This window comes from Gallus gallus, chromosome 3, assembly GCF_016699485.2.
Source record: "Gallus gallus isolate bGalGal1 chromosome 3, bGalGal1.mat.broiler.GRCg7b, whole genome shotgun sequence".
Classification (NCBI taxonomy): Eukaryota; Metazoa; Chordata; class Aves; order Galliformes; family Phasianidae; genus Gallus; species Gallus gallus.
This window is the reverse complement of record NC_052534.1, coordinates 60,896,143-60,919,528: the sequence shown is the minus strand read 5'-3', so window position 1 is coordinate 60,919,528 and position 23,386 is coordinate 60,896,143. Positions and strand designations below refer to the sequence as shown.

The following is a 23,386-nucleotide window of genomic DNA, read 5'->3' as shown; positions in this document are numbered from 1 at the left end:
AAGATTCACCGCCTCTCTGGGCCCCATTTCCAGAGCTTGACCACACACAGTATAAATCTTTGCCCAAGCTGAATTTTCCTTGTGAATGATGTCTCGTGGATTGAATGGTGCCACTTGCACATCCTTGCCTTGTATGTTGTGTGCTCCAGCCTCCTAACTCATGCTACATCCTCCAGCAGGCTACCCTCTTATGCAGGGCTCTGGTACTGGGTTGCCAATGAACACAGCAGTCATGGCTTGGCCTTGCCAGTACTGAACAGTGGGAATGAATTACGGGATGTCTTTTTAGTTTGTGTAAGCTATAATGTTCTATTAAGAGCAAAGTGGATTGTACGTAAACATATTCTTCCCGTTGCTGTGCATACGTGAGGGATGGAGCAGGAATAATAGTTGGTGAATTAAAATCATAATTACATTCATTTGCAGGCTGCTAAAAGCCACATAAGTAGTCTCCTGTCATATATAAACGATTTACATAGCAGACAGAAAGGCAAGAATGCCATTAGAATGCCTGAGGTTTGGTTTCATAGCACACTGAATCCGGAGGTGACCTTTAGTTATCATCAATGTGATATCCTTGGAGATACCAGGCGCCAAGGCTTCCTTCCTTCCCAGAGCTTATCTGGGGCATGATCTCAGCGATACCTGATGCAGAACAATGAGCTGCCAATCAGCCTGCTAGGTTAAAAGCGACTGTAGCAGATGTCATTGAGGATCCTGCATGACAGAGACCCAGGTGCTAACAAGCACAGGGATTTGTGCAGGAGATGGGGGGAGAAAGTGCTCTGATAAAGCAGCATGAAACTGAGTGTAATATTGTGGTGGATGCTACAGTCAATCTGGACATAAGATGGTAGTTTTCCAACGCACTTCTTTTCAGGCTTATCACCTTCCTGCTTTAGCATCAGTTATGTTTATTGTAGTTGTTGGCATTGCTATGTGAAAATACAAATAGTATGTTTTTCTGATGTGTAAAATTGTGTTCTCCTACTGATAGCACCAAGAGGTCTTGCAAGGGGGATTGCAAAACACTTGTGAAAAGCCTGTTCTGTGGATGAAGTATAGTGGAGTATGCAGCTGGTAGGGCTGGGGCATAGCGATCCTTGCTCTCCCTCTCCTGCTTTTTACAGAAATGCTGTTGTTCAGGGGGGGCTAAGAGGTGCAGTCCTAGTCCTTAGGGACCTCCTTGGGCTGCAGCTGTGCCTGATCTGCATATTCTAGGAACGAAATTCAAGGAAAATCTTGTGCTGTCTCTTTCCACCTTCAAAGGGATCAGAGATGATTTACGGTCTTTCCCCGGGGCCCACTGCCCCTCACCTCCAAAAGTCATTCAGCCTTAGGCAAGCCCTGGTGGGGCAGCAGATTTCTTCAGCTGAACACAAGCAAGACACTGCAAGCTGTGGCTGTGGTGGCTGTGGGCTTCTGGCATCCTTTTTCTTCTAAACGTTTGTTTAAAAGAGGGCTTTAGTTTTGGAACTGCTGACTTCAGCTCTCACATCCATGCTGCTTTATTTACAGCAGATGCAGCATATAAACTGTCATGCCCTGACTGTCCAATGTCAGGGATGTCTCTGTAGGCAGGACAGCAGGTGTTGTACCTTTGGGGCATTTGCCTTTTAAATTTCCACAGCGTCACCTTGCTTGAAAGAGCACCGCATAAGGAATTGATTGCTGCTCTTTTGGAAGGGCAACCTTCAGCCCTGCAAGGCTGCCTTTACAGCCACCAGCAAGAGTGGCGGGGCTTTGGGGATGATCGATACAGAAAAACCTGTGTGCTCAGCTGTCTGTACTCTGCGAAACTTACATTCTGCCATTTGAGCAGAGTTCAGTGCAAGTGGAGGGGTCACACAGCTTCAGTGGAAGGACAAAATTGATAATCTTTATGCTCTCTCCTGATTGAGCTTTTTCAATCTCTGGAGTGCTTTTTCGTTCCCTTATTCTTTTTTGAAATCAAAAACCAAACCAAATGAGCAGTTAATAGAGTCTTTTCCTATTTTCTCTCAAATGCTGTAATGTTCTATTAGCCCAAAATACCCTTGTAATTTTCCTCTTTCACATTCTGCTTTTTGCCTCTCCAAAATCAGCAGACCATCTGAGTTCTCTTTGCCACAGGAGGAACTGGTTCTTCCCATCTGGAGGGCTACTGTAAGGCTGTTTGGAGGACATTTCATGCACCAGCTACCGGAAGTGGAAATCAAAACTGAAAATGTTTTTTTATGCTCTTCTTTTCACTAGAAATCGGATGTAATTCCTTGTTTGAGCATCAGGCTGCAATCATCAACACCTGTGTGTGCTGTGCTGTGTCTGGAAAGAGATGGATTTACCTAAATCAATGTAGACTAAATGATTTGAAGGACCTGGGTGTCCTGGTAGACTACAGGTTCGCCATAAGCCAGCAGTGTGCCTTTGTGGCCAAGAAGGCTGATTGTATCCTGGGGTGCATTAAAAAGAACATGGCCAGAACGTTGAGGGAGGTGATCCTCCCTCTCTGCTCTGCCCTAGTGAGGCCAGAATACTATGTCCAGTTCTAAGCTCCCCAGTTCAAAAAAGACAGGGGTCTCCTAGGAGTCCAGCAAAGGGCCTCGAAGATGATTAAGATTCTGGAGCATCTCTTGTATGAGGAAAGACTGGATAACCTGGGTGTGTTCAGCCTGGGGAAAAGAAGACTGAAGGGGGATCTGGTTAATGTTTATAAATACTTAAAAGGAGGTGGGAGGCAAATGGATGAGAACAGGTGTGTGTAGTGACAGGACAAGGAGTAATGGCCTAAAACTCAAATGTATGAAGTTCCATACAAACATGCAGAAGAACTTCTATACAGCAAGGGTGATGGAGCACAGGAACAGGTTGCCCAGAGAGGTGGTGGAGTCTTCCTCAATGGAAATATTAGAGACTCGTCTGGACATCTACCTGTGTGACCTATTGTAGAGTACCTCCTTTAGCAGGGGGGGTTGGACTCAATGGTCTCTTGAGGTCCCTTCCAACCCCTGCAAATCTGTGACTCTGTGATTTTGTGATTTGGACTGCTCTTCAGGATAGAAGAGGAGGGAATTTTTTCTGTTTGCTTTGAACTGACATAATGGGGATTTCATTTGTGTCTTTTTAGTTTATTGTTTTATTTTCATATTTTCCTACAGATTACAAGAAGAGTTCTACTGGATCAGATTGAGTGGCTGTTATTAATTATTGATATGTTATTAATTACCTGATAGAGTCCTCAATTATTTCTTCAGATTGACCTCAGTTTTCAAGTCCAGGATGGAGTTGCTACAGACTTCCAGGCATTGCAACCTAATGTCACCTCCATGACACCAACGAAGTTCTGTTTGGGAAAAGATTGAGATTTGTAACTTATTGATTCTGTGGACGTCTGAAATGCTAAGACATGTGCAATGGAAAGCAAGCCATACACCCACCTGTGGAAGTGTGGGAATTTGCAGTGCTGGTTTCTGACACAGATCCCAGCCAAGTGACAGGACATACAGAATGAAAGCCCCAGTCTTTTCAAAACCGAGTCTTACCACTGCATTATCCTTATTTCTTTTCATGTCACTGCTACTTCTTCATTGCCTTCTGCTAGCTGTTTAACTGTCTCCTTGTCCCTGCCCCAGATATGTTCACTGTTTTTGTTCAGGTGTGTAAAGAAGTTGCTGGTGCCTTACAGAGTAAGCAGTTTTGGGGGCTGGAGCATTGTCTCCCAGCACACAAAGATGTACTGAGGCGAGATGAGCTGCTAGGTGCGCTGAACACCCTTCAGATCATTTAGCTGCTGCTCTTTTGTTTGCAGAAGGTGTACGTTCAGATGTCTCAGAGGAAAAGAATGAAATAGGAACTTGTCACTGCTCTGGAAGAAACCAAAATAATCCTGGTGATTTCTAACATGGTGTTTAGGCGTACAGAGCTACTTAATGTTCCATTTGTTGAACAGAAGAAAATGTTAGCGGTAGCTTCTAAACTAGTGCCATTAAAACTAAGGCCTAATCACAGTAGATGATTTTTATCCTGTGTCACTTGCCGATGTTCATAGAGCTTCCTCAGTAGAAGTGCAGATATTCAGCAGGAGTTCAAATCAGATATTCAGTAAGTACATGCAGTATGCACAGCTGCTTCTGAAGGAAGTTCTGGAGAAAGGATGACTACTTAGGCCTCCTTCATGTACGCTGACTTGGGCTTGAAGATTTTCTGTTGCTAGAAACACGTTTTTTTGGGGTATTCTTTCCTGAATGTTGAGAACAGACTTTAAATATCTCAAGTGTTTGAAATACTTATGAATAAGTTGAAGTAACACAGGATATGAAAAAGTTTTTTCCATCTGCAGCTGTGAAATTTCTTTTGAATGAAGTAGGATGCTCTTTGCTTAGGCAAGTGTCTGGTAGAGGAAGGAGCTACAACTGGGAATAGAGATGGCTTAAGCACAATTAATCTCCTGATGTTCTGTTGACATTTTTCTTTTTAACTTAATAACAGCAGAACTTCTGAAATATGTTTTTTTTTTCCTTATTTCACTGTAGATAACACTCATGACACAAGTTATGTAGCTTAATAGTTTACAACATGAGATCAGAAATTAAATTAACCTCTCATATCTGTTCTGAGGTAGAACTCACATATCTCTGTCTGGGAATGATGAAAAAGTGGAAACCGATAAGCTGCATCCATTTTTTTTTTGAAGATAAATTTCTCAAATGCGGGTTTACAGTGTGGAAACCAGGCCTGACAATATTTCTTCATACCTAGCACAGGCTGCATGAGGAGGATTAAGTGGTCATGCACCTTCCTGAGGTTCAGAGATGCCTGACTGAAGGCAGAATTCTGCATTGCTAGTTCAAGCCTTGACAAAATTCCCCTATCCTGAATCTGAAGTCCTGGGAAGTCTCCCCTGATGTCTGTGTGACTTGGGTCAGGTGTTCAACCCATGTTAACTTCACATATTTATTTTTTTAATATAGATACTTCCTGCCCCCCTTTTCTTTAATTCACAGCCTGTCTGTACTGTGTAGGCACAACACTGAAGTGGACCACACTGACACCGAGGTCAATATAATTACGTTATACAAGGTGGGAATTATGATAATGAGCTTTTGCATTGGAGAGACCATGTGTAAACTCATTAAAAAAAAAAAAAAAGAGTGGTGGAAAGCTATTCTATGTGCATATTAGGGTGTTCTATTAAAGCACTGCATGAACTAAACTTCCACCATGTTTATGTATTTTCAAAGATAGAGCAACTTGTCCTTATGCAGCCAAAGAGATGCTGTAATTACTGTCATGGAAGCAATTAGGAAACCTAAGAAGGAGACAGCTCTGTCCCTAGGCTGAACTTTTGGTCCTTCATCTGCTGCAGGGCTTTCCCCAGCCAGCAAGCCTCTGGATCCCCACAGCTGTCATTAAATGCCTTTCAGGAGAGATCAGCACTTTGGAGGCTGACTCCTAACAAAGATGAAAAGTGACCTGAAGGCAGAGTGAGCCAAATACTAAGTATGTCAGGATCCTGTGACAGAGAAGCACTTCATCAGTATTGTCTATAGGCTGTGTCTTTCTGTGTATTTATGGGACAGGGCTGTCTCCTCTGTGTTACTCTTCTCCAGTCCATGGTAGACAAGGAACAGATGCACATATGATAAAAGTGTTTGGAGAAGCCTTCACTTCTAAAAGAAGCAGGAGTTAGGAGTGGAGATGCTCTCACTGGCCTAGTTTAGCTTCTGGTTTGTTCTGAAAGCAGAACATACACTAAAATCAAAAGAACAGCATTAATATGTCATTTCTATCTTTTTTTGTTGAAGTCAGTAACCTTATATAATTTATCTTGAGAATGATTGGGAAAGGCAAGGCTACCTCGGGAAATAGTGGCAGGTGAGCATCTGGAAAGTGTGCTGATGTTTGTTGTGACTTTCCATGGCACATAAATCAGACATCTGGGTCCTTAAAGCTGTGCTCAAAGGTATTCTTCATTTAGCCCATTCAAATCCCCTGGAAGTCCCATTTTATCTGAATAGGTAACAGTATTTGTGAAAAGACAGAAGCAGATGTGATGGGGTGCACCAAAGATCATAGAATCACAGACTCATGGAATGGCTTGGGTCGGGAGGAACCTTGAAGATCATATAATTCCAACCCACTACTGTGGGCAGGGTTGCCACCCACTAAATCTAAAGTTCAAATAAAGACCCCAAAAATGGACAGCCCCACCCTGTGGGGAGGGCGAACCTGCAGGCTGGCCCCAGGGGTCACTGGTATGGCTGGCAGAGAGGTGAGGTATGCTGCAGTGGGTAGCAATTCCTCTTATGTTCCACAGCTAATTGCTGGTGGTTGCTCCATCTAAATCTCAGGTAAATGAAAACCGTAAGTCCTCTCTTAGGAGGCATGTCTCTGTCTTCAAATAGTTTCGAGGCTGTTCAACAAGCTTTGGGCAGTGCTACAGCATGGGCTGTTGGTGCCTTTATTCCTCACTGCTTCAGAGGAATGTTGTAGTTTTTGATGTTTTTCAACTTTAAATAATAATTAAAAAAATCATCAAAATCAGTCAGCATCATCTTTCACAGTATGATGGCAAATCCTGTCATCGAACCAAGCTCTGTCTTTGCTTTTTGCTCTTCTCTGAGACAAAGAAAGAGAAGTGGAAAAAGGCTAGCAAATACTTCCAGGTCGTATTGGGGCTTAGAAATTAGAACTGGGCTAGGGGAACACAGCCTTCCATGTAGGTTCCAGGGAAGCAATTTTGAATTTGAAAGAGGAATACAGAAGGTACAATTTTTGACTTTTTTGCTTGTTTGTTCTGGCGTTCTGCTTGTGTTTGCTTTTTATAGGCCAAATATTTTCAGGCCAATGTCATTTCTCTACAATCTTACACTAGTACAGAAGGAAAGTATATTATCAAATATAGTGGTTTGAAGTTTGTACTCATATAAATAAATATTCAGCTAGCTACTTACTGTGGTTGTTTATACTTTACAACACCAGAGGAAACAAAAGAAACAGAGAGTAGATGCAGTTATATAAAGATAGTATTTTCAAGAGAGCACTGGGAGTAAAAAGGAAACAGCCTAAAAGGCACATGTCATATCTTTGAAGCTCATGTACATAAAGATAGTAGTAAAGAAAAGCAGCTGGAGCAGAGAGCACTGGTTTAGCATTTCTAAACTTGCAATGCTAATAGCTTCTACAGTGGTGCTGAGTCAGCTGTGTAAGAGTGCAAGGTTTGTGATCTTGAAGTCAGCAAAAGCATATGGAGTGAAGGTAATGCAAATATTCATGAGATTTGTGACCCTTACTGTTTTTTGTTGTTGTTGTTTGGTTGGTTTTTTTCTCTCCATGATGACCTTGGTTTTATAAATGAATGTGGGAGACAAATTAATCATCATCTTGGTGTGGCAAATACAATGCAATATTCTGTTCTTTACTGGGTTTTTTTGTAGTGCCTACATGCAAATGCCTTCCAGGTTGACCTGCACGGTAGATGAGTTATTTATGACAAAACTCTTTCAGGTCAAAGATAGACTGTTTCTATTCATTCCACTGCATAGTCTTTAAACTAAGGATTTTGGAAGTGTGGCTTTTTCAGTTTCTTCTTATTGGCTGTTAGAGCACGGGGGGCTACCTTCAGCTTTCTCACTTGCTCTAACGACTTGCTTGCATGTTTCTGATCTTCCCTTGCCATTTCCCTTTGCAAAATATATCTGATATAATCAAAGTATGGTCTTTGGTCATAAAGATCATCCAGCATCAGTGGATCTGTTCTTCAGTTGATTCCTATGCAGTTTGAAAACCATAATTTGGACCTGTCATAGTTTAAAACTAAAATCATTAGTGGCTTCTGAATTTTGATTTTGGAACAAATATTTTACCTGTTGGGGTCTGATGCCCCATTGGACAATAATGCCACCTGCTGTGAGACAAGTCAGAAGTGCTGCTGAATAGATTTAATTCCACGCTATGAAAGCAGATGTAAAGCACAGCTTCCTTGTGTATAATGGAACCTTGTGACTGCCTATGCTTACTTCTGAAGTGTTACAGAGAGCACAAATACCCTGAATAGCTTTCAGGAGCTTATCTGTATTTCATGACAACTTGTTAGTGAAATACTGCTGAACTTCATTTGTAGGAGAAAACTAAAAAGATGATTGCTTTTCACCAAATTGGCACTTTAATGAGGTGTATTAACGCTCTGCTGCAAAGGCTTACATATCATCAATTCCCTTTGTTTTTCTAGCTTCAAAACAGCATGTTGCTTGGTTCTATCTCTGCTCCTCATTCTGGTCATGGAACACACCTGTAAGACAGAGGCAAAGAGCACACTAACGTTAGGGGCAACTAGATTTATTTCCTATCTAAGCTAAACAAACATCTGTGTCTTTCTATGATTTGACATTTCAACTGTAGTATATACAAAGTGATACAAGTGCTTATCTATCTTAACAGCTGCCATATATATATGTCATAAATGCCCACTTTATTTGTTACGAAGATTAGGACAGACCTCGTAAAAATGAAGGGAATAGAATGGAAGAGGTTACAGCTTTTTCCTAAGTGATCTTCTAATGATTTAAGAAGTTATTCCTGGAGCTGACCAGCTCTCTGGGAATGAGTTGTGGGAGAATTTTCTTAAGCTATCTTTGTGTATCACCCCAGATAAGCTCAGAAACTTATGAGCATGCAACTTGCTCTGGTGAGTCTAAGGGGGGATAGGCTTCTGCAAGCTTAGTGAAGGATGTCTCGTTACCCACTTTGACTGACCCAGTGTCTACTCACGGTATTTTTGCACTCATCTCCAGGGTGCTGTAAGAATTTCAAGCAAATTTGTTACTAGCATTATGGCAGCTAGATATCCAGCTATGGTCAGTCAATGACATTGGCAAATTCAGTGGCTGTCTCGTTCTGAGATTGTGCCTAATGAAAGAGAGGCACTGCCACACAATAAATGATTACAGCTGAGACTTACATGAAAAATAAAACATAGATGAATGGAAGATGACAAAGATGGAAGCCATCTGAACAGAAACAACCTTTTTTGAAGGAAAATTCCAAAGTGTTAGGCTTTCAGAAAGCAGTGATAATTAGGGATAGAATGAAGTAGACAATATCAAGACTGTCTTACTGAGTCTGGCTGAAGTTTGTGCATGGGTCTTTGTGTTGGAATTATTTTCATCCACATTTAGTAATGTCTCTGCTAGAATAATGACAAGCAGCAGGCTGTTGAAACAGCTAGAGCTGGAAACTGCTAGAGTGGAGGGGAAAAAAAAAACAAAAAAGGGAATAAGGGAAAACAAACAAACAAAAAACAACGTAGAGATATCAGTAACTTTCCTGATGCTCTGACTGCTGGATGTTTCTGAGGTACATGTGGCAGAAATTTGCCCTGCAGGCTGAATGCAGAAATCATTGTCTTAAAGATTGTTTTCTTCAGGAATTCTTACCCAGAGAGAGGAACACATCTCTAATAAAAAGTAAAAGTAAGTAAGTCACAAGCTGGGAAAAAAAGGGAAAAGAAGCTGACAAAATTTCTGTTTAATTAGCATTTGGGAAGTCTGGTATCTTGGGAAGGTGAAGTGGCACTATAGTGGGAATATTTATGCTTTGTTTCAGCAACCAGAGTATGGCTGTATTCTCAGAAGTCACTATTAATGCTCAAGGGAAAAAAGTGCAAGGTATCATTTACATGCTAGCTGTACTTTGTTGCTTGCCACTCTGTTTGGCACAGAACCACTGCTCTTTTACCACTGACTTCTTTTATTTTCTACCACTTTTTAAAACTGACATATAAAGATTAGGGTTGAATGAAGGAATTAGAAGATTATAATATACAATTACCATTTTTGTTAGAAGAGAACATTTTCATGGTAGTCATAAAGAAACCTCCACCTGCAGTTTTCCAGGAGTCTGTTTCTTTAAAAAGATGTTTTCAAGATTGATTGGTATCAGGTGTGCAGTGCCGTGTGATTTAGGCGTTACTATGGTGATAACTCTTTTTAGATAGGATGTCAGAGACCATAATTGCACTTAAAAAATCCTGTGCGCAGTATGATAACCTGCACGGAAATAAGCTGTAGCCTCACTCTGACTTAGGTCTATCTGTGTGACTGAGTCACAACTGCAAGCTGCCAAAGATTACAGACTGTTTTTTTTTTTGAGGGGGGTGGGGGAGATTGCTCTCCCTCTCACTTTCTCTGTGACAAACAAGCAGCATCAGCTCTACCAGCTGAAAAAATGAGATCATTCTGAGCAGAATCCCTCCCCATCCACTTTTCAGTCTGTGGTTTTCTCTGTATCTCAGCTTAGCAGATCCAGCTTGTAGGTGCTCTGGTGATGTCCATGGTCCTTCAGTTATGTCCACACTGTGCTAGGGCTTATGAATAAAGGGGTTTTTCTTACTTCCACACTAGTATCTCCCTGGTTGCACAGTGGACGGTGGCAAGCCAGGACCTCCTTCCCAGCCTTCATCAAATCTCTGACTGGTGATTAAATTTCACGAAGTTGAACTTACTCTTCAAAATGCTCCTTGCTCATCCCTTGCATGTCTTAGGTCCCTGCACTGCAGCCATACATTTGCTTTTTTTCACAGTGCATCCAGTAGTAGTGATACACTTGTTCACAAACTTCTAACTTGTGCCCCTAGCCCTGCAACTGTCCCTGTCTGTAGAGTGCCTATGCTGCTTGACCTTTCAGTTTCCATAGCCTGTAGATCCTGGATTTCTGCTTCAAGCCAAATAATATATAGTTCACTTGCAGAGTAATAAGCTCACAAAGCTTATTAGCTTGAATTCTGTGTCAGTAAGATGGAAGGAAAAAGGCAGGTTGATAAAGAGTGAGGAAACCATGACCTGTCTCCAAGGCTAAGAAGTCTGGGCTGAAGAAGCAGTGGGGTCAGGGGTTTCTGTGCTGTTCTGTCCCAGCTCCTCCACCCCCCAGCTATTGTTGCTCAGCAGCAGCAAGGAGCTTCAGGCTCACCTTCTCTGATTGCCCATTAGCAGGATGGTATGAGTAACAAGGTGAATCCTGTTTTTCGTGCCTTGGCCTTTGGTTGTCCTTTTGGTCTTCTCAGAGTATTTGAACTCTGGGCCACAGATGCATATATATCAGCATACCAGACTGCTACAGGCTTTCAAACACAGGGAATGGACTACTGTTAGTAAATAACATTTCCTCGGAGTTTATTAATGACAGAAACTTCTGAAGAAAGCTTGCAAATTGCTACAGTTTTAGTAGGGCTTGATCCTTTAAGTCATTAAGTAACTTCAACTCTCCCCAGTACCTGTAGAACTCAAAACTACTCAGGACTTTTCAGAATTAAGAATATAAAGTTGCATATTTGACCTGTTGTCTCTTGGTGGTCTTAAGCTCGTGACTGCTATTTTGAAAGACCAAACTTGCAAATATGGACAAATGAGCAATTATGGCCCCAGCTGTACAGAGTGCTTATGTATGTGCTTTTAAGCATGCAATTACAAAAATTAAACACATGACTGAATGCTATAATCTACTGGAGGTATGCAGTACAGTGATGTACAGAGCCACAACTTTAGAGTAAAAGTGGCATTTGATTTAGTATTGCTCTGTAGTTCAGTTCATTGATATGACATTATCCTCTATTGTATTTGAGTTTTCTTTTGTTATATAATAAGTGGGCTCTAATGCAGTAAGTAAATGGAACTTAGTAAAATAGGTAAAGGTGGGTGAATTCAGCACGGCTGTGTCCCTACTATTTTAAGAATGTGCCCATCAGCCATTCTTTTAGAAGCCAGAATTACTACAGGGGTTAAATTCTTTTATTTAATTTTCCCATTGACTTTTAATGATATTTATCAGTGAATTTGATTTAAACAGTCCTTAATACAAGCACCAAGCAGTTTGAAAAATGAAACATCAAAAGCAGATAAAGAGCAAAAGAAGTCAGACTTGGTAGAGCACGGAGTACAGACACCAATATGGAGATGGTTGAAATCCAAGGAGATGATAAACAACATCTGTCCTTTCAAAGATCATGTTTGTTAATAAAGTTATAAATAAGCATGGTAATTGGCTGCTTTGCATCTAGCTGTATAAACGAGACTGGAAAATGCCAGCCAAGGCTACTATGGACCACAGAGTCAAATACTGAGTTGTTTGGCATGAAAGTGAGAGCTTTCACAGCTTTTTTTTACTTGAGAAAACAGTGACACAGGAAGTTACTTAATTTACTGATTATTGCCTTAGTCTTTTCATTTTTGCTTCAGTTTCCCTGATTTCTTGCCTCTCTCTGGGAAAGGCTTTCAATTCTGATTTTGCTGCATTCCCTTATGCAATGGAAACACACAACAGAAAACCATCTGGAAACCAGTATCAGTGCCAGCCCCATTCAGAATAACTGAGCTGATTTTTTGATGCCTGATTTGGATATCACATGCTCTGCCTGACAGGAAATCTGGTGCTATGCCAGTTTCACAAAGATGGAGGCATTTAGAATGCAAAGCAACGTGGATTCAGTTGGAAGCTCTCCATCTTTTGGGCACCTGTCTGGGTGAGCAGCTCAATCTGAAAACTCTCATGTGGCAGTCTTCTTAATCCTGCTTTGTGCACTGCCTTCAATGAACTATATGTTACTTGGGAGAGTATGCTGGCAACAAGGAATGTGTAATGAGATACTGAGTTGCATTTGTTAGACCACGTCTGGAAGAATGTGTCCCGCTATGCCCCTGCCTTACGAGAAGGATGTTGATAAAAACTGGAGCAGGAGACCATGAGGTTGGTCAGGGAAAAAATATTTGCTCTATAGCTGAAGGTTTGGGGCTTTTACAGTCTGGAAAAGACTCTGGGGGGATCTGAGAGTGGCCTTCCCTTATCTACAGAGGATTACTGGGAAGATGGAGTTAGGCTCTTTATAAAGTTGAACAACGGGAAGGACAAAAGACTGTAGTTTTAAACTAGAACATGGCAGATTCTGACGTGAGATAAGGAAAAGCTTTTTTTTTTTTTTTTTTTTTTTTTTTTTTTTTTTTTTTTTTTTTTTTTTTTTTTTGCCACGAGAACACTTAAGCCCTGGCATAAATTGCTCAGAAAGGTTGTGGAGTCTCTGTCCTTGGAGACGTTCAAAACCCAACTGGACAAATCCCTGAGCAACCTGGTTTGTATAGTAGAGCCTGCTTTGATCAGGAGATTGGAATAGATGTGGTCGCTTCCAACTTGAATTTTTCTTTTACATATATCACCAAGTTTTCAGCCTTACTTTATCCTATACTTCTAGCTCTGTCCCAGACGTCTCCTGACTGCGTGTCCCGTCCCATTCTGAGACCTACAAGTAATCCAAGATATCATTGCTGTTCACTTCAAGTGAGCCTTGACATGATAGAAAGTGTGTTGGTTTTGAGGTGTTGGCAAACTGTTACTTTGAGACAACCCTACCTGCATAAAAGAGATGATTAACCAGGATTTGTAGGCAACTGTCCAAACAGGAAGTATCTTCGTTTTCTTTCCATGATGCCAGTAATGCATTCCAACAAATACCTAGATGAGTTGATATAAGAAAAATAGGAAAAAAAATATATTTTATTTCTGCTTCTACAAATTAAGAAGTAATATTTCTGTTGAGTGTTCTAACGTCAAATAAGTTCAAAGAATTTGTGTTCGGGATCCAAAACTGAATTGAAGAATTTCTGAGAGTAGAAGCAGGAGGTGAGCCAAAGACAGTGTGTATATGTTCAGTTAGGCAAAAAGACAGATGTTTGAGGCCCATTCAACCGTCACGGGCAGGGGAATGAGTGACTTTCTGCATTAGTGAAGTGCAGAATGTGTTCAACTGGCTCTGTACCAGAGTTCAAGCGTATGCCATTCTATTCTTGCTGCCTTTTAACTCTGCTTAGTAAGAGGATGGCTTTGACCAGAAGAGTAAATTATTAATTTCCACCTGTTTGCCATATCAATTTACTCTCATAAAAACTTGTTCTATTAGCCTGTTCTCAATGTGAAATAAATGATTGTTCTTTTTTTTCCCCCACAGAAGATTGACATTTTACAATATTCCTAAATTTATTTGTGTTTAGTATTCAGAAGAATGTACAAGCAGCCGCTGAAAAACCACTAGAGTTTGCTTCCCCTGAGATATTTCTATATGTCTCCTTCACTCCATCTATTTGTAAACTCTTCAGCAAAGCCAAATAGGATATCTTGTTTTGATTTAATTAAGCTTTCAAGTTGTCCCAGAAGTGGTGACCCTAATTAATTTTCATATGCAGAACTCTTTTAGAAGACTGGACAGGAGGAAGTTGAAATATTTGTATTTTTCCTTATGCTAATTCTTCCTTTTCCCCCTTCAGCAGACTATTACAAAACTCAGAAAGCTCATGCTTTTCTTCAGGAACAAAGTCAGAAATAAAGTTACGAAAACTGCAGAATTTATTTTCTTTCCGAAAATTAGAGGACTCTCCAGTCTTATTTCTAATGTTGATTAATGATATATAATGCTTCTAGAACTGTGATGAAATATAACACTTTCTCTTTGGACCACTCCTGAATCTTTAATAACGCATCTTTTGGGGGCTGAAATTTGCTAGTGGCTGACAGTGAGTGTTCTCTTAGCAGTTGCTAAGTTCACTGAAGTCAGTTCACTGACTTCAAATTCAGACATTAACTTGAGATGCAACTGAGAATGTCCCTCTAGAAAGGCAAATGCAGCTTGAATGTATGGAGATAGAACTCATAGTAGGAGAAACACAGCTGATGCAGAGGCGACACTCAGAAATTCCGAACCAAATACCTAATTGTCTTTGATTTATTTTATGTGTATTAAAGACCGGTTTTTCTCAATCACAGTGCATTCAACAGCTTACGTTGACCTCCTTTACTGTTTTTTTCAGGACTCTAACTCCAACATTCTGGACAAATTCATGTACATAAAGCATTTAAACTTCACTAAGGCTAGCAAGATGAAAATGTTTTCTTGTGAGTTTTGTTGCCCTAAAAATGTCTAGAAGTTCTTCCAGAGCAAATAATCGCTGATTGAGTATGGTACTTGCAATTAATACATGTAATTGAAAGATGACTCTTCAGTTTTCTCTTAATCCTGTTCCTTTCTTTGTTGGTGTGATAACTCCTTACTATCATGGACAAATTCTAACAAGTAGGGAGAGAATGAGAGTGAGATTAGACAAACAAGTAGTTGTGGTGAGGCAAGAGAACATGAATCAACAGAGGCAATTGTAACTGTCCTATAATCAGATTAGCAGGTCTGTTTTGTGATTCATCTCATTTATTTTCAGTTACAAAAAAAGGTAGATCTTTTGCAACTGTTGCTTCTAACACAACATCTTGTTGGGATGCTTTCTTTATCAGTATTTTGCCAATGTAATACTGGCAATACAAAAAAAAATATTGTTTCTGAGAAATCATTAGCAGTCCCTTGGAACATGATCAATGTTTTTAGTGTCAAGTTTTACTTAAATAAACAGTGTTTTTAATTTAATTTTGTTTTCATTTTACTCATGTTTGCTTTAACCTCTTCCTAACAGCTCAGTGCTGTGGACATTTTTTATTTATCTTTTTGTGAGCTTATGAGAGAGGAGGACAGGCAAGAATTCATGATTTATGGGACAAAATGAGTACAATCATTAACAGCTTTAGTGGAAAATGTGGGAGTTTTGAACCTTGTACTGACACCAAGGGCTCTTTCTTCTGCTGTAAGAGCTAGTCACTGCACAAATCACAGAAGTCTAGATTTCCAGCATAATATTTTCCTTCTCTGTTTCAAGTTCTGGCCTGGTTTATGCCAATCCTGACCTCAACTTCTATGGCATACCTCTTTTTTTTTCCTACAAAGAAGGCACTGTTATTTATAATTAAATAAATAAAATAATATATTAGAGTATTAGTCAGTAAAGTGTGAAGATTGTAGCAAAAGTTAATTGACATTGAAAGGACTGAATTTCACTTAGAATACTTTCATTGTCTTATGCACATTGGAAAGTGCTGTTGATCAGCTTAATCTGTTCCCTAGCGATCAAAGCCTTCACCTAGGAGACAGAAGCTCGAGGCAGTTTTCCTTAAAAACTCTAGTATGCTCTCCTGGGCACATTTTCAAACAGAGGATTGAGCCCTGCTTAGTAATTTAAAGGGGTCATAGAATTGTTTGAGTTGGAAGGGACCCTTAAGGGTCATCTAGTCCAGTTCCCCTGCATTAAACAGGGACACTGACACCTAGATTAGGTTGCTCAGAGCCTCAGCCAGCTTGACCTTGAACATCTCCAGGGATGGGGCATCTGACACATCTCTGGGCAACCTGTTCCAGGACTTCACCACCCTTACTGTAAAAAAAAACATTTCTATATCCAGTCTAAATCTCTCCTCTTTTAGTTTGAAATAATTTCCCCTTATCCTATCATCGCAGACCCCGCTAAGGACTCTGCCTCCTTCCTTCTTATAGCATCCCTTTAGATACAGAAAGGCCACTATCAGATCTCCCCAGCACCTTCTCTTCTCCAGACCGAACAGCCACAGCTCTCTCAACCTATTCTCAATAGGGAGATGAGTCATTGCAAAGGCGATTATTTCTTCATCTGATTAACTTACTGGTGAGTAGATGGAGGTACTTCTGGGAAGCCCAGAGCAAAGCCAAGTCTGCAATGGGTAGGATCCCTAGGCATGCCTTTCTCCCAGGTATTATCTATTGTCTAGTTCCAGGTGACTCTCCTTTCATATGTGAGATCTGTAGATTGAAGCAGTTTTCTGAAGCATCAATCTCATTGGTGCTTTGGCATCTACTTGCATGATTTGAATTCTTTCTACTTTTCAGGGCTGATACCTCAAGTGAAAACATAGTGGCACCCATCTTAAGTGCACACACTGAAAAAGGAAGAAGAATCCAGTCCCAGATGTTGTGAAGAACTGTAGTTTGTAGAACAAGAACTGAGGCATGATGAAGTCCAGGGACAGTATTGGTCTTCATAGTGACAGTCCACAAAAAGCTTGATTTTGCATATGACTAATATGTAAACTATTCAATTAATTCAATTTACTCCATCTTCATTCAATTTAGAGAGATTTTTTTTTTCCTCATCAGCTGTAGTATGAGCCTGAACAGTTCCATATCTAGTCAAATTTAGAGAAGTTTCATTTCATCCACAGTCATCTTACTTTAATGGCCATTGCAACAGCATTAGGTGGTAAAATAATTTAGATGACGTATGTCCTCAGACATCAGTGAAGAGGCTGTATGTCCACATAATAAAAAATAAATGCTAAATAACCTGAAATGGCCTTTGTATGCATAGGTGAACATTTGATCTATAAAACTAAGAACATTCTGGACATAACTAATATATCTCATGCTCTAACTTTCATTTATTTTAAAGATTTTGTAAAGAATAGCTTGGTTGATGTATAGTGAGTAGTTCAGACTTAACAGAGCTCAAACTTACTGAGCATAAGTTGAGAAAACTTTCTAAACTTTCTTTGTCTATTTAAAAAATAACAAGTAATCTTCTTACTGTAGAAAAAGTCAGCAAGGAAAAGTCTGAGTAGTATAATTTGGAAAATAAATTTCTTGAAATGGAAATGCAAAATTCTTTCTTAGTAAATGATGATATGCCAGAATAGATTTTCCACAGCCCAAACATCATGTTGTGTGGGAGATTTTAATTACTCTGAGCACTGCAAGACCAGTGAAGCTTATCCAAGTTTACAGCAAATAATCTGTCCTTACATATGTAATGAGTGAACTTTAATTAGAGCATTCTGCTACTTGTAAGGAAGCTGTTAGATGAAGAATAGCTTATCTTGCACCAAGCCACTTGCCAAAAGTGTTGTTGCTGAGTCACAGTTTCAGATGCTGTAGCTACAGCTCAGAAAAATCTGTCCTTCATCTGGTGAAAACCCTGGAGAGCTTTGAAGGTGTAGTATATGTATGCTTCTGAACTTCGGAATAGAAAAGAGAGAACTCACTGACAGACATTTTATGCATGCATGTTGTTTTCTTCCTCTCCTCGGAAGTTTGGTAACTACAAAACAGCTAAAATCAACAAATGAAATGTCAAATCGGAAAGGGCCTGTATGCCAAGAAAGCATTTCAGGCTGAGGGTGTGGCTCAGAGCACTGACTGTACCCACTGTCTGTCCAGTAATACAGCAACTGAGGTAAAAACACGATTTTTAGTATTCAGGAAAGAAAGAGATTTGGAATGAAGGAATGTTTTACCTTCAGATCCTGTTTCTTAGGTAGAACTCGATTCCTGCTTTGACTTAAAACCATATTTGTAAAATCAACTAAGTATATTTTGTATGTGGCTAAGGTTATGTTACTGACGTTTTCTGGGTTCTGTTAATTGAGCAAAACCAATAAGATGGGCATAATCAACAAAGACAAGAAGAAAACTAATTTAAAAGGTGCAAAAGGCTGCAGGGAAGACTGCAATTTTTCGTGTAAATGTTTGCTTTTTTATGGTAGCAATTACTGTTACAGAAATGTTGAGGTGGAGGTCAAGAAGTGATAGAACTGTTTCTGCATCGTTTTGAAATACAGTAATCTCCATAACAAACTCATACCTACCTCAAAATGCTGATCTTCATACTACTATTCTAGAAACTTTCTGGACAGTTGTTTTTTATAACTAGTACCTTCAGAAGGTCAGGGGTTTGTAGTGTGTTTGTATAGAGCTTCAGGAACTAATATCGACTAAAGTGATGAAGTGCAAAAAAAGGAATGTAAATCTATGCAAATTGATTTATATTTCTGCTAACTTACTTTATGATTCCACTGACATCTACTCAAATGCCCCATTTTATGTAAGCCCTTTTCCCTTTAGTAACTAAATAATTGTCTGATGTAAACATTTTGTGGGATGTCCCTGATCTCAGTTGCCCTGATGTATGAGGGCTGCTCCAAAAGTAATGCCTTCTATTTTATTTTGTTGGCCCACAACATCAGAGGCAGATGGTGGTGACATGGGCAGTGGAGGTTCAATCTTCCCATCAGTACTCCATTACATCTTGCTGCCATGTGACAGATGGCAGCAGAGGGGCAGTCTGACAAAATGGTATCTGACATGGAAGCGTGTATGAAGCAAAGGTGTATAATTGAATTTCTCTGTGTGGAAAAAATGGCACCCACTGACATTCATGGACACTTGCTGAGCACTGGAGACCAACGTGTGGATGTGGATGTGAGCACAGTGAGGCGGTGGGTGATACGTTTCAGCAGTGGTGACACTGGCAGTGAGTCACCTCGTCTCATGCAGATATTTATGAGTGCGGCAGGCAAGCTCTTATTCATCACTGGTGAAAATGCATAGCTAAAGGAGGTGACTGTGTTGAAAAACAGTGCTTTGTAGGTGAGAATTTGCTCTATCACATAGTGTTATTGTGCTCTTTGTATCTGTTGTAGCTTCCATAAAAATAAATAGGAGGTTTTACTTTCAGAGGAATGTAACTCCAGTGGAACGTAACTCCAGTGGCGTTGCCCTGGATTTACAGCAATAGTTTAATTCAGCTTGGGTCCTGTGTCAGAAGAAGCCTACCCAGCAGTAAACAAAACCTCATCTTCCCTTCGGTTTCACAGCGGTAGGTATCTGACCCTTGGAAAATGTCTTTGTATAAGTGGCTGAGTCATTTCCTTGATTGATAAGTTCATTTTTCCTCAGTGTTCCTTTTCTTGTTTTTCCTTGCTGACGTACTCTGCATACAAGAGCTTTTTTTTTATGATTTGTATAGCCTCAAGTTGTTTCAACCTTTCAGATTTTTAAAAGCAGGGAGGCTTTTTCAGTGTCAATCTGCTTCTCTGGTAGATGTATGCTGGCAGGTTATTTTTAAGGAGATGCTGGAAGCCAAGCTGCCCTTGTGTGTCTGGATGTTCCCTGCTGTGATTGCTCACAGCTCCACCAATGGCTTTCTCCTCTTGCTAGCTCATGCCCAGCCTATCTTGGAGAACAATCATGTTGGGGGCTGAAGGCATGCCTGAACCATGAACTTTAATGTACTTGGCATTTTAGGGGACAAGACTGGCCAATTGATTCTCTTCTCTGCAGGCCAGTTGATTCTCTCCACAAATCTGCTGGTAGCTAATACAAAATTAAGCAATGTGGTTATTTCCAGGCAGCTTTTTTGACTGCTGTGTGTAGATGCTGAAATATCTGTTATAGTAGACATTTGCCGCAAATTGGGTGGGAAACTATTGTTTATCTCATAAGTGTGAAAGCAATTTTTATGCTACAGTGTCATCTTGACAGGCTATTGACAACTTCTGAATTATCACTTCTGACAGTGGGATGCCACTGAATAGACACAGCTTGCTTTCTTATGTAGAAAGAACTTCATCTAGGCAGTAATTACTACCTTTGGAGTGAATGCGGCCACACAGCTTGTGCAGACGATTTCACTCTTTTACCAGAGGATGGAAAATTCATTCTGAGATACTGTTGTTAAGGACTGAGTGTAGAAAGTTGATTTTTCTACCATAAATGCCCTAAATTAAAATGCTGAAGATTTAAAGCCTACCTGCAAGGCATATGCTCCTCCTGTATCGGGATGAATTCTTTACTTGTTTGAAAGGTGTTCAAGTTTTCTTTCCCCCTTGGCAATAATTCAGCTTTCCCTTGGAAAGCTGTTGTCAGTTGAAAGTCAGACACTGAGATCATGTTCTAGTTGTTCCTGTGGTACTCAGTAACCCCTTTTTGCTATCCTGTGAGCTCTCATTTTGCTGTCCTTATGCTCTCATCTGCTATATTCCGCCACTTACATTCTCTACCTCTTGTAGGCAGGGATTTAATAAGAACAACAACAAGCAAAATTAAACAAAACAAGCAAACGAGCATAAAAAACCCCAACACCACTTATTTTATGAGGTCTCGTAAGTATCCACTCTTTCTAAAAAGCTTTAGTTAAAGAGCTGTGCATGTCTCCGTGTTGCTGTTAACAAGTTTGGCAAACAGAAAAAGAACTCTTAAACGTAAAAGTTGCTGTTGTTCTTGCTTAGCTTTTACATACATGCAACAAAGATTTCTTTGTCTCTGTAGGCCTTCCATTTAGACATTAGAGTTAAGTATCTTGTTTGGAATAATGAATGTGGTTAGATTAAAAAAAACAAACAAACAAAAAAAAACACCTCTAGATTTACATTCACATTTTGTTCTTTGCCTGTGAGTGTCAGTGCTTTACAGAGTTCTCGCCTGAGAAGTGCAGAAGTGGGTTTAATTTTATTGTGGGTGCATTTCTTCCTGCTTCAGAGAGGGAGAGTAATTAATTAGGCAGAGCTGGGGAAAGCCTCTGTTTATGCGGCCCTTCACATGCGGACTGTCTGGACTGTCCTCTTGAGAGACCTGTATCACTGCCAGGCATTTGGAGTGTCCTGTAGCCAGGAGAAGCCTGAGATGGGGCATTGACCATAAGTAACTCTGAGCTGAACAAAGAGCGCTGCTTGGCTTGGACCTGCGCTGTTGGGTCTCCACGCAATCCTTGTGAATTCCAGGGACTAAAGTTTGGGGTGACTGTTACAGCTTCCAAGGTAGGAATAATTCCTGCCTCTCTCTCTCTCTCTTTTTTTTTTTTTTTTATCCCTCAGAATGAATAACCAAGTCTTTTGTGGAGGGATATCTGCAGAGATTTCTTTTTTAGCAGCTTTCTCCTAAATGTCTGTCTTGCTGAACAAATCCGTAGTGTTTTGATTGGTATTACAAGGAACAGAATATTACCCATGATTTCAAAATGTGTGCAGCATACAGGGCTCTTCAGTGAAAATCTACAACTAAGAAAAATCTGAATTATTTCTTCTTTTTCTTTTTTTAAAGTGAAATTCATGAATAAAATAAAAATAAACCTTGCAACTGCTTACTTTAAATTGGCCCATACAAATGTGGCAAAGAAAATCAAAGAAAAGTGTGTCCTGTGGTCCCTGTAGACTTCTGCATCTCTTCCAAAACGGGTGGTCATCTGAGAAAAAACAGTGGACCGAAATCACATCATCTGCAGTTTTCCACTCAGATTCACTTGAAAGTTTAGAGCTCTACTCATCTCCAGTGTTGACTGCAGTTTAGAAAAACATAATCCATTGTCTCTAAGGATATATGTTGAACAGGAAGGCACAGCAAGCATCCTTCTTATTTTTGCCTTTTCAAAAATGTGAGTCTTAATGGAGAAGTAAATGTCAGTAGGCAAAACAAGAAGTAAATGTTTGGAGTGCTAGAACAACATTAAACAGAGCCCCAGTTATGCTAACACAGTTATAATATCTTGGATTTTGTTTTGAAAATCATAACTCTGTATTTCTGCAAACAAAACTCCCCTGGATCTTCCATCAAGCAATGCAATTAAGCCTCTGTGTTTCTGGGGAAAAAAAATGCATCTTTTTAGAGTGCATCCTTCAAGACTGTGTTTCTGTTGGTTTAAATCTGTCTGGAAAAATAAATTTTGCCCAGTGATATTGCCTATCTATTTTTCTTCTTCTCTCCCTGCCTGCTTAATAAGACAAAATTGGGGAAAATCCAATTCTGAGGAATTTGCTTGGAAAAAAAATAAAAGATTAATTTACACTGCCAGGTGTCATGCTGTAATATGATTAGGCTAGATAAAAAAAGAAAAAAGAAAAAGGAAATGTTCAGAGCATATAGAAATTTTAGAAAAGATCATTAGCTTAGTGGATGGGAAAGTTTTGTTTCTGAGTATTCAGCAGTTCTTGATCCCACACAACATGTTACATACATATGCCCATAGGCCAATTTCTGCGGACGCTGCAAAATCTTCCCAGTAACTTGTGAGCGTGGTATTCCAGTTTAACATAAAGCCTTAGGGCTATACAAGATGACAGCGTTGAAGAGTAATCCATAGGCAACTGGAAACCGGTTGTCTCAGGCACTCATTGTTCAGCTCTCCAATTGATCACAGACATCGTGCTTGCTGTTTAACTCCCTCTCGTTTGGTACGAAATCCTACCCAATTCTGCTCTGAAGGAGAACTGAGTGAAAAAATCTTTCTCAGATGGGTCTCGTTTGTTCCTTTTGCAGTTGTTTGTAGGAGAAGATCTCCGGTCTGATATGTCAAAATTAAACTCATTTCTCACTCAGAATACAGCAGACAAAAATGTTACATTAAAAATAATGAGGACAGAGGAAAAAAAGAAAGCTGGTGGTTGAACTTTTAAAATTAAAATGTTTGGGTAAACTAATATGCAGGCCTGTAAACTAAAGTTATTTGTATGACAGACAGGAAGAAGACTTGTTGTCTTTTTTATGTTTTAGTTTCCATCCTTCCACCTTTCCTTAGGCATCAGTAACCCATTCAGATTAAGAAAGTTAAGTAAAAATTCCATGCTTGGTTGCATTCCAGCTAAAAATAGCATAAGGATCTAGCCGTGCTTGATTCAATTCCTTTATAAAAGCACACTTTTTTTTTTACTTTCTTTCTGGAAACTTTTAAGTGTCCTATTTGTACTGGCTGTT

General features: G+C 39.9%; 1 protein-coding gene across 4 annotated transcripts in view; it reads left to right on the top strand.

The window, feature by feature from the left end:
- The window catches only part of PKIB (protein kinase (cAMP-dependent, catalytic) inhibitor beta), a 54,458-nt gene that overhangs the window by 13,606 nt on the left and 17,466 nt on the right, over positions 1-23,386 (top strand). Inside the window, exon 1 of one of the 4 annotated variants that reach the window (XM_040697327.2) lies at positions 7,024-7,236. The exons of 2 other annotated variants lie outside the window; for them this stretch is intronic. The gene's annotated coding sequence lies outside the window, so the exon portion shown is untranslated. Of the gene's footprint in view, positions 1-7,023; positions 7,237-21,285; positions 21,457-23,386 lie in introns of those variants that run through there. One more of the 4 variants, XM_015284469.4, reaches the window with a different exon arrangement.